We start from the raw sequence: 8,815 nt of genomic DNA, 5'->3' as shown, positions 1-8,815 counted from the left end.
ATGATTAACAATTCTGTTTCAACAACGTCATCAATTCTCTTTCATCAACATTGTCATCATTAACACTATTTAAGAATGTGCTTTCAGCTGTATAAAATTTAAAGGAAAGACAATCCCACTTCTGAGCAGCTGAAGTTATATATCAAATATATAATAAAATTAAAAAAAAAAGTGCATATTTATTTCCTATGAACATTCCCCTGAAGTTTGTTAAACTACTTTAGTTACACTTGGGCCATATGTGACTTGAGAGCATCTCTTATATTTTGTATACATGGATATTAAACAGACATATTTCTATGGAATGAACAGTTAAGAAGCTGACTACTTATATCAGTTTCAACTACCTTATTGTTCCTTTTCCCTGCTGGAAATGGATTGAATGGCATTGCCACAATTTTCAGGTTAGGACATAATAATAAATATCTTGGTGCTTGGATCATTTATGGAAATGAGAATTTATAGAAACAGGAAATTTCTGAACAAGGAACACAAGGAAAGCTCTGACTGAGGCAAAGGCTTTTCTGAGCTGAACCAAAGTTCAAGTTTGGGCCAAAGCATCTTCTTGCTGCTCCAATGACTTTGGCCAGCAAACAATAAAAGCACGTTTGTTTGGTTGTTGTTGTTGTTTGGTGGTTTTGTTGTTGTTGTTGATTGATTTTTGGTTTGTTTGTTTTCCTCCTTGACAATTTTACTTGGGGTGCACTTTTAAAATGATTGCAGAAATTTATATATACAAACCATCTTATTTATTTATTTATGATTGACAATTTTAATTGGTATACCCTTGAGAAATGAGAGCAGCCATTTATATATACAAAGTAAATAAGATGAATTTCAACCAGGTAAAAGAAACCAAAACTGCTAGCTTTAGATGTTTCTAAATTTTTAGAATAAATAACCTTTTGTGAAGTAGCAATTGTTTTATTGTGTAAAATATAAGAAGATAAAATCTATTCAGCAAAACTCTTCCCACTGCTAAACATGATGCTCTCCTTGAACAGATTTTGACACTTGAGGGTCATACAAAAGACTCAGAAATGTACTTTTTAAGCAATTATAAAACACCTATGTTAATTTCTGAGAGATTTTGAGACAGATTTGTAGGGAAGGGGAGGCTGTGGAGATCAGTGACTCATTTCAAGCTGTCACTGTTATTTGTGGTCAGCCAGAAGCAACTGATAATAGTATAATCTGCTAAGAAAAAAGGAGGGCAAGAAAGTGATTATGTTTTGTTGTTCATTTGAAATGAATTACCCCTATCAAAATGCAGCCTTGAGAATTTAATTAAGCAGCTGCCTAAATACTGATATTTAAGGATGTTAGACATCCCATGTCAGCCTACTAAACAAATGGTGCAATAAAGATGCAAACAGCTTTGTGATTGAAGACTGAGGTTTTCCACCAATTAGTCCTCAAACCATCTGGCTGTGTTTTGGAGAATGTGGGATGGTAGCTACTCTAACTCTTATCTAATGATAAGACTCTCACTGTCAAACATGTGTACCATGAAAGCAAATATTACTTTCCTCTAGGCTAATAAAGTCTTCTTATTTTGCTAGTGAAAGACTATTTTTTGAAGATGTTAAACTCTGGGCCTAAATGATAATATTTTTCAGTGATCTAAAATTTCCAGATCTTTCATATCCAATAAAAAACAGTGTAATTACTTCAATAGGCAGGATATTTATCCAGTTATATTTAGAAGACAAGATAATTGGGAGTTACTCAATTATTACACAACCAGCTCCAGGTTTAAAGAGGGCCTAATTCTCAACAGTTACTGAAGAACTGTGCCTCTTTCCTTTCTTTTCTTCTTTTTTTTTTTTTTTTCCTCTCAAAGGATATAAAATTGATCTTGTATTAGTAGGTTAAGCTCATTCACTTCTAGAAGACATGACAGCCTGAAGTAAAAAAAGACTTTGAAGGTGAAAGGTTATCAACTGAAGAAAATTGTCTTGACATCAGTCTCCTGCAATCGTGGGCAGATGAAGTATGTGATTTTAAATGAGAATTTATTTGGTAACCTTTCTATGCTATACGAAGAAAATTAATATGAATGTTTTAAAAAATTTCCTGTTGTGCATTTTCCCCTTACATATGCAAAGAAAGAAAATTCTTTATTTTGAAAGAGAATGTTTTCATAAAAACCTTCAGCTTTTTCCTGAAAAAGAAAGGCCTACGCTGTTTTCTTCCTGATTCTAACGTGTATGTGCATGTGCGAGTACATGCATGTATGTGTATCTGTTTATATGTATGCGTACCCATATACATTTTCTTTGTATGCAGAGAAAATGCACATTTTCACATATGCAGAAAATTAACTGTTAAACCATTTGGCTAGAAGTCTTTTGAGTCCAGACACTCTAAACAGAATCCATCAGTGTTAGGTCAAATACTTTGACCTGCTCATTTTTAAACAGTAGTAGATCTCCGTTTTATTAGATGTGTTTTACAAAGGCACTCTTGCTGCTCTTATACAGCAAGTATTTTTTCCATGTCAGCTTTAAATCAGGTTTCAGAAGAATTTATTGCAGTTATGGATAAACATTCAAAAGAAAAGTAACGAAAATGAAACAAAACCAAAACAAACCGCCTTTCTCTCTCTTCAGTGTAGCTGTATTCAGCCAGGAATTCCTTGCGGTTTTCTAGACTTCCCACTGTAACACAGGCAAAATAGCTCATTTGTGGCTTAATTTCTTCCGGCAAGAAGAAAGATTAAAATAGATAGAAGTATTAGTGGAATACCACATCCATGAGTGAACTGTGAGTAGCAGGAATTGAACTGAGGCACTCAGCTAATTAAGCTTTTCCCTCTACACGTTAGAAGACCCTAAACTGAAGGCTAAGTGGGAGCAGGAGCTCTATACACCCCCCTGGAGTTATTTCAGGCCTCATAGTTACTCACAATGTGCCTTGGATTTGTCTTTCAGTGTGTTGTGAGGCCTCATGCCATACAGGAAAGTTAAGAAAAAGGACAACAGAACCCCTGAATCCATAACCAGGACTAGATGGATGCAGCCACTGAGCGCCCAACAGTTAAAGGAGAATGTTACCACTTGTAACTTGGTAAGTCTTTAATAAAACAGAAATGAAAGTGTCAGCTTGAGTATGGGCCTAGGTCAGATTTGTTTTCACAACCTGAGTAACTCCTGGCCTTTACTCTAGCCCTGAGATAAGCAGCACAGGCTAACCTTATCCCTCCTCCTGGAACCTTCTGCCCTCCAAAGCACAGAGGCTGCTTTCAAGCTACCCATGGGCAATGGCCCTTGACCTGCACCAGCTGCCAGGCTGTGATCAGGGCCTTTGGGCACATCCTGATGCCAAGGACCATACCAAGAATGTCACAGGACAGGTGGCCGAGTTTCCTCAGTTTATTTTGCTACTACACATGCAGGTCTTAGTTCCTCAGCCATCCCTTCATGGCATGCTGGTTATGCTCAGGGATGTTGCCTACCTCTGTTTCTACCTGGGTAAGATAATAATTACCACTGAAGAACTGTATGAGTGCAACTTAGAACAGTACTTGAGAGCTGTTAAAATAAAGAGGAGGAACAATAAACTTGAACTAAATCAGATGTGAAACTTAAGATTGTTTGCCTTTGTGAGCAAGGCTAAGCCAGTTTGAAGAGCCTTTCCTCAGCCCAGAGGAAAAGAAGTGGGGGTTAACAAAGAAAAATATGCCATGAGCCACGAGTGACATATACATGAGCCTACGATGATCCAAGGTGCTTGAAGCTGCTCTGAACCAAGAGGGTTCCTTCCCTAAGTATATTATAATACCTAATTAGGTATATCCTGCCCTAAGTATATTCCTGCCCTAAGTATAATAGGCAGCTGAAGTTTGAAGCTCCATATCAAGTTTCTCTGGTTTTGGATAGAAGGTGTAAGTGCAAGTACAAAGCAGATTGTCTGTGGCTGGGGAGCAGCTCTGTAGAAACTCCAGGGGGGTTCAAGAAGGGGGAGCCACAGGAGTCAGCAGTGTGTCCTGTCAGCAGCCAGGGCCACCATCACTCTGGACTGTAGGAACAGGGGCACAGTCAGGAGCTCCGGGGTAGTTATCATCCCTGGAACAATTGTCTTGTGAGGAGAGGTGCTGGGAGTTGGGCCTCTTCAGAATGGCAAAGAGATTGCTTTCAGGAACACAACAGCTTAATGCAGTGCTTGGTGGGAGATGAGAGAAAAAAGGCATCAGTTGAAACAAAAGAGTTGCATATACTATATATTCAGTTATATATACTATATATTCAGTTGCATATACTTAGAAACTTTTTCCCCAGTAAGACATTCAAGCAGAGGGGTAGGCTGCCCACAGAGGTTGTGCAGGCTCCATCCTTGGAGGTTTTCAAGACCCAGCTGGAGAAAACAATGAGCAACATGTTCTGACCCCATAGCAGACCATCCTCTGAGGCTCCCAAGGTGTCCTCCAACTTGAATTGTTCCGTGATCCTATAATCCTGCAAGTGCAAACTGAATCATTGGTAATCATGGGCTTGTGTGTTTATTTACAGTAAAGACGCCAACCTTCTTTAATCAACCATAAGGAGTATAGTTTTATTAAGGACAGTTACTGTGGTTTTTTAACTGTACATTTTTTTTTGTCTCGCAATAGAAGGCCTGTGTTATAAATCCAGCCTCAATTTAGTGCTACATTTTATGTTCAAACCAGAAAAAATGTCAGAAAGAAATAAAGACAAACCAGATCCTCAGCAGTTGCCTAACTCTAAGTTTATTTCTATTGCACAGAAGCCAACCAAACCAGCAACAGGGTAATGCCAGAGATCATCAGAATAGTCTGCCAAAGAAAAAGCTTCAGGCCTAGCTGCTGCTACTGGAAAACCCCAGACAAATGTCTGGCAAAGAACTGGCCCCAGACTTACACATTGTTATTTTGGAGGAGGGAATGATGACACAGTTTCCTGAACAATATTTATACACTCATGCCCTGAAGCCTTGGCTCCTCATTGCAGTGGACATAAGAAGAAAACCAACAGCAGAAAAGGCATTTTTGTTGCCTAAGGTGTCATCATGACTATTTGTACTTTTTTTTCAACTTTTTTTTTCTTCTTTTTTTTTTTTTTTTTCTTTTTCTCTGTTGTACATTGAATTCCTAGACTCCCATAATGGTTTTACAGCAATGACAGGGTACCATCATCCCACAAAATTTGCCACCACAGCGGGCAAGACAGGTAGTGGTTAATAGGGAAACAACTCAGAAAAAGCGATGAGGTGCTGCAGCAAAGACAGCATCAAGAAGGAAGCCCAGGACTCTTGATTCCCTCTTATATGGTCTGCTCCCTTCCTACTCAGCTTGTTCCCATCCAGACAGATTGTGCTGCTTTTATTGCTAAGTAATTACAGCAAAAGTCAGTCCATTATGTGCAGTAGCACATGTAGGTTCCTAGCCTTATGTATAGCGTTTGGGAGAAAAACATGTCTATCTTGAACAACTTCTGTCAAACCCATAAATCTAATGTCATTCCATATACACACTTTTTACAAGGTCACCAAAGGATGTTTCTCTCAGGGCATTGCTTCGCTTTTTTGTTAATTAGTGTAACCATTCCTAGACTGTGGGCTTTTGGGGGGATGTGTGTTCAATGTGAAATAGATTTAGATTAACACAAACAAACCAAGAGATTTTGCAGTACCAAAATGAATTGGTAAAACCCTCAGAGAAAGAACATGACGTGTTATGATAACTTTTTGAGATTTTGTGATCATACTTAAAACTATTGATGCCTCCTGGAACAGGCAACAAACCTCTCTTTGAAGGTAAGGCTACTTTAATGAGCTGGTCTTCAGATCTTCTGAGTGGTGGAGTTACGTTTGTAATTCTTATTTCTATTTCATAGACATGACTACTGAGTTTAGGATCCTGCTTTGCTAAATTCTGTACATAGTATTCTAAAAGACACTTAAGCTAAGAGGAAATTACAAAACCACTAAACAAGAAAGGCAAAAGGCTCAGAAACTCAAAGTTGTAAAAAAAAAAAAAAGTTATTTTCACATATAATTAACAAACTGACAGCAGAGAGTGGCCATTTTTATCTTTTAGTCCCTGATTAAACCACACTGTCTAATGAAGAAGTAGAGAACATTTTGCATCTAGAAGACAAATTTATACAAGGTTGAGTAGGTTCTAATCTGTTATATTGATGTAGTAAAGCAAATGGGGGAAAAAAAAAAAGTAATTTACATTAGTGTATGAGCATACATCCTCAAATTTGCAATAGTAAAAGCATACTAATCAGACAAAATGGACTCAGTGTGAAGGGACTAGCCTTTGAAAGGGACAACTTTTGCTCCTAGAAGTTTAAGCATTTCTACTAAAGATCCATCACCATGATACATATCAGATATCCACTTCTTACTCCAATCTAATATAACATGACATGCACAGAAGTAGCATGATGGCAGGACACCAATGTTTGGTACTTTGAAAACAGACAGATCTTTCACTCAGCTCTTCTTTAAAGTGCATGAAAATTGATATTATGCTGTGAGCAAATGGCAGCAGAACAGAAGTCAAACAATCTTGAACAAGGTGGAAATGTTTTCTTAGTGTTTGCCATGAATTTCGTCCTAATGCCAGAGTGGTTTCTCTGGAGACTTCTAGCAGAGTGAAACAACCTGAAGGTTGTAGTGCAGCTTTTCCTCTCTCTCTAGCAATTTATCTATATGAAACCAATCTCTGAAATGTCTAACTGTTGTCCTTCTCTGAAAACATAATACAGCTAAGATAAAAAGTGATGCTTTACAGAGAAAAGATAGAAGTATAAACACAGTTTTTAAAATGGCAATCACTTTTTTTCATTCTGAAAAATTTGTTATATGAAATGGAAGTTCAATGAGAGGAGAAGGAAGTAGAGAAAATGCCATTTTGCTGTCTCAGAACAACTGAGGTCTGCAATTTTATTTGCTACAGGATATGATCTGCTATTTCAGAAGTTCAGTGTAAATGAGATAATTTATAAAATAAAATCTCTGTGCAGAATATCAGAAACTACTCTCCAAAATTTATTTTTTTTTTTAAATTGTCCTTACTAATATAAATAGACCCCAACTGAAGAGGCGTTATCAATTTAGTGATGGCTTGGGGGTTTAGAATGAGCTATTTCACTAGGAATTAGAGACAAGAAGCAAAGAAAAAGATAACAACAAATGAAATATTTACCAGCTAAAACAACAGTAATATCAGAACCATATAAACGCCTCTAAAAACCAAAATATGTACTGCAGGACAGCATTTTGCCTCTGCAACATGTGAGAGAACAGCACTAACTTCCCTCTGTAGAATGTTTCCTTAATAGGCTTCCTTTAAAATCAGTAGGAGTAAGACAACTCCTTAAAATGAGCTCATTTTTTCTGGGCCAAAGCTGAAACTGCACTCCATTCTGGGGCATTAGAAGGTAGGTCTGAAATCCCAGTTAGCCTTTCTTGTTTTAGTCTTCTTTAATTTTCTTCTCACCTTGGGAAGTAAATTTACTTGTGCCATATCCTGACTTTTTTTTCTTTCTTTTTTTCCTCCAGAGACAGGCCAGAGAGGTGATCTCATCTTACCTTAGGCATCTACAAGTTAGCTGTCTAATCTAAACATACTTTGCTCACTATAGCTAAAAGAAGAAAATAGATATCCCTTAGGAGCAAAATAATTTCAATTTCTGATAGTCGTTGAAAGTTCTTCCTGAAATAAGTTATCCAAGAAACACCTGTGCATATTTCAGCTGTACCTTGACTACATGGTAAATGAGATATGGATGCTCACCTGTGCCTTTCCTTAGTCTGGTTTCCATACCAAGCAAACATGAAAGAAGCAAAACCACACATCAGAGGTCATTTTAGCTGCAGAGGTAACTGAGATGATTTGTTATCTGAAACATTTATCTCCAAAGAGACATTAGGGAGACTTTTCAGACTTGAATGATTGAAGTTTTGTATGATGATGTCATCCAAGCGCACTCAAAATTAATTTCAATGTGTTTGGCATCTTACATTATGTGATTTACTTGCATGATGCCAGACAGTCTGTATAATTATAAAAATGAAATGATGTAATCTTTGACATCAGCATTAATTCCTTACCAAGCTGAAAACCTCTATCTGCTTATTCAATTTCTTCTTCATATGTGAAATAAATAAGTTAATTATTTCTAGGCAAAAATCACTGGAAAAAGGTAGGTTGGAATTAGTTCATTAAAATGAAAATCTGCATTAATCAAGGTTCTAGAGTCATTAATTAAAAACCTGTGTGATTTTCAAGTGGACTGCAGAAAATAATTATGATTATAGATGCTATTTTTGACTTTTTTTTTTCTCTCATGAAAATTGTTTGGGGTTTCTACTCTGAAAACTGTTTTAAACGAACTCCTAATTCACCTATGAATTTGTTGTTTTATTAACTGAGTTAATGTGTTGCTTATTGACTAATTTTCTTACAAAAAATATTGTTTTTATATGTCAAAGGCAGACTTTACTCACAGGAATGCAACTTCTTTCTATACTAAAATCTGTACTGTTATACAAGATTTGGAATATGCTTTTAATTTAGATTTTTTTTTTCTGTCTATAAAACCTTATTTTTTCTATTTTTAAAAACAGGTAAAATTCCAGGACAATTTTGCAGGATTAGCCTAAACATAAGTTTCTGGTTTATTTATTTATGTATTTGATTTGGTGGGGAAAAAATATAAAATAAATCCATATATTCAGAAAAAAAAATTGAGTATTATATACCTATCTACATATAGTTTAGTTATAAATATCTCAGAATTAATTTTCCATGCATTAAGTTACAAATTCTAGTATGCTTAAG

At 36.4% G+C, this 8,815-nt stretch overlaps 1 long non-coding RNA gene across 1 annotated transcript; it reads left to right on the top strand.

Annotated features, from left to right (window-relative positions):
* The first annotated feature begins 1,115 nt into the window (after positions 1–1,115).
* Positions 1,116–7,186, top strand: LOC308193570. The gene is made up of 3 exons (XR_013949783.1): positions 1,116–1,993; positions 2,934–3,069; positions 4,747–7,186. It is a non-coding gene; the product is annotated as an uncharacterized lncRNA (long non-coding RNA).
* The last annotated feature ends 1,629 nt before the right edge of the window (positions 7,187–8,815 follow it).

The sequence above is a fragment of the Anser brachyrhynchus genome (genome assembly GCF_964034855.1).
Source record: "Anser brachyrhynchus genome assembly, chromosome: 3".
Classification (NCBI taxonomy): domain Eukaryota; kingdom Metazoa; phylum Chordata; class Aves; order Anseriformes; family Anatidae; genus Anser; species Anser brachyrhynchus.
Note: the sequence above shows the minus strand (reverse complement) of the source record. Positions and strands in the feature narration are given on the sequence as shown.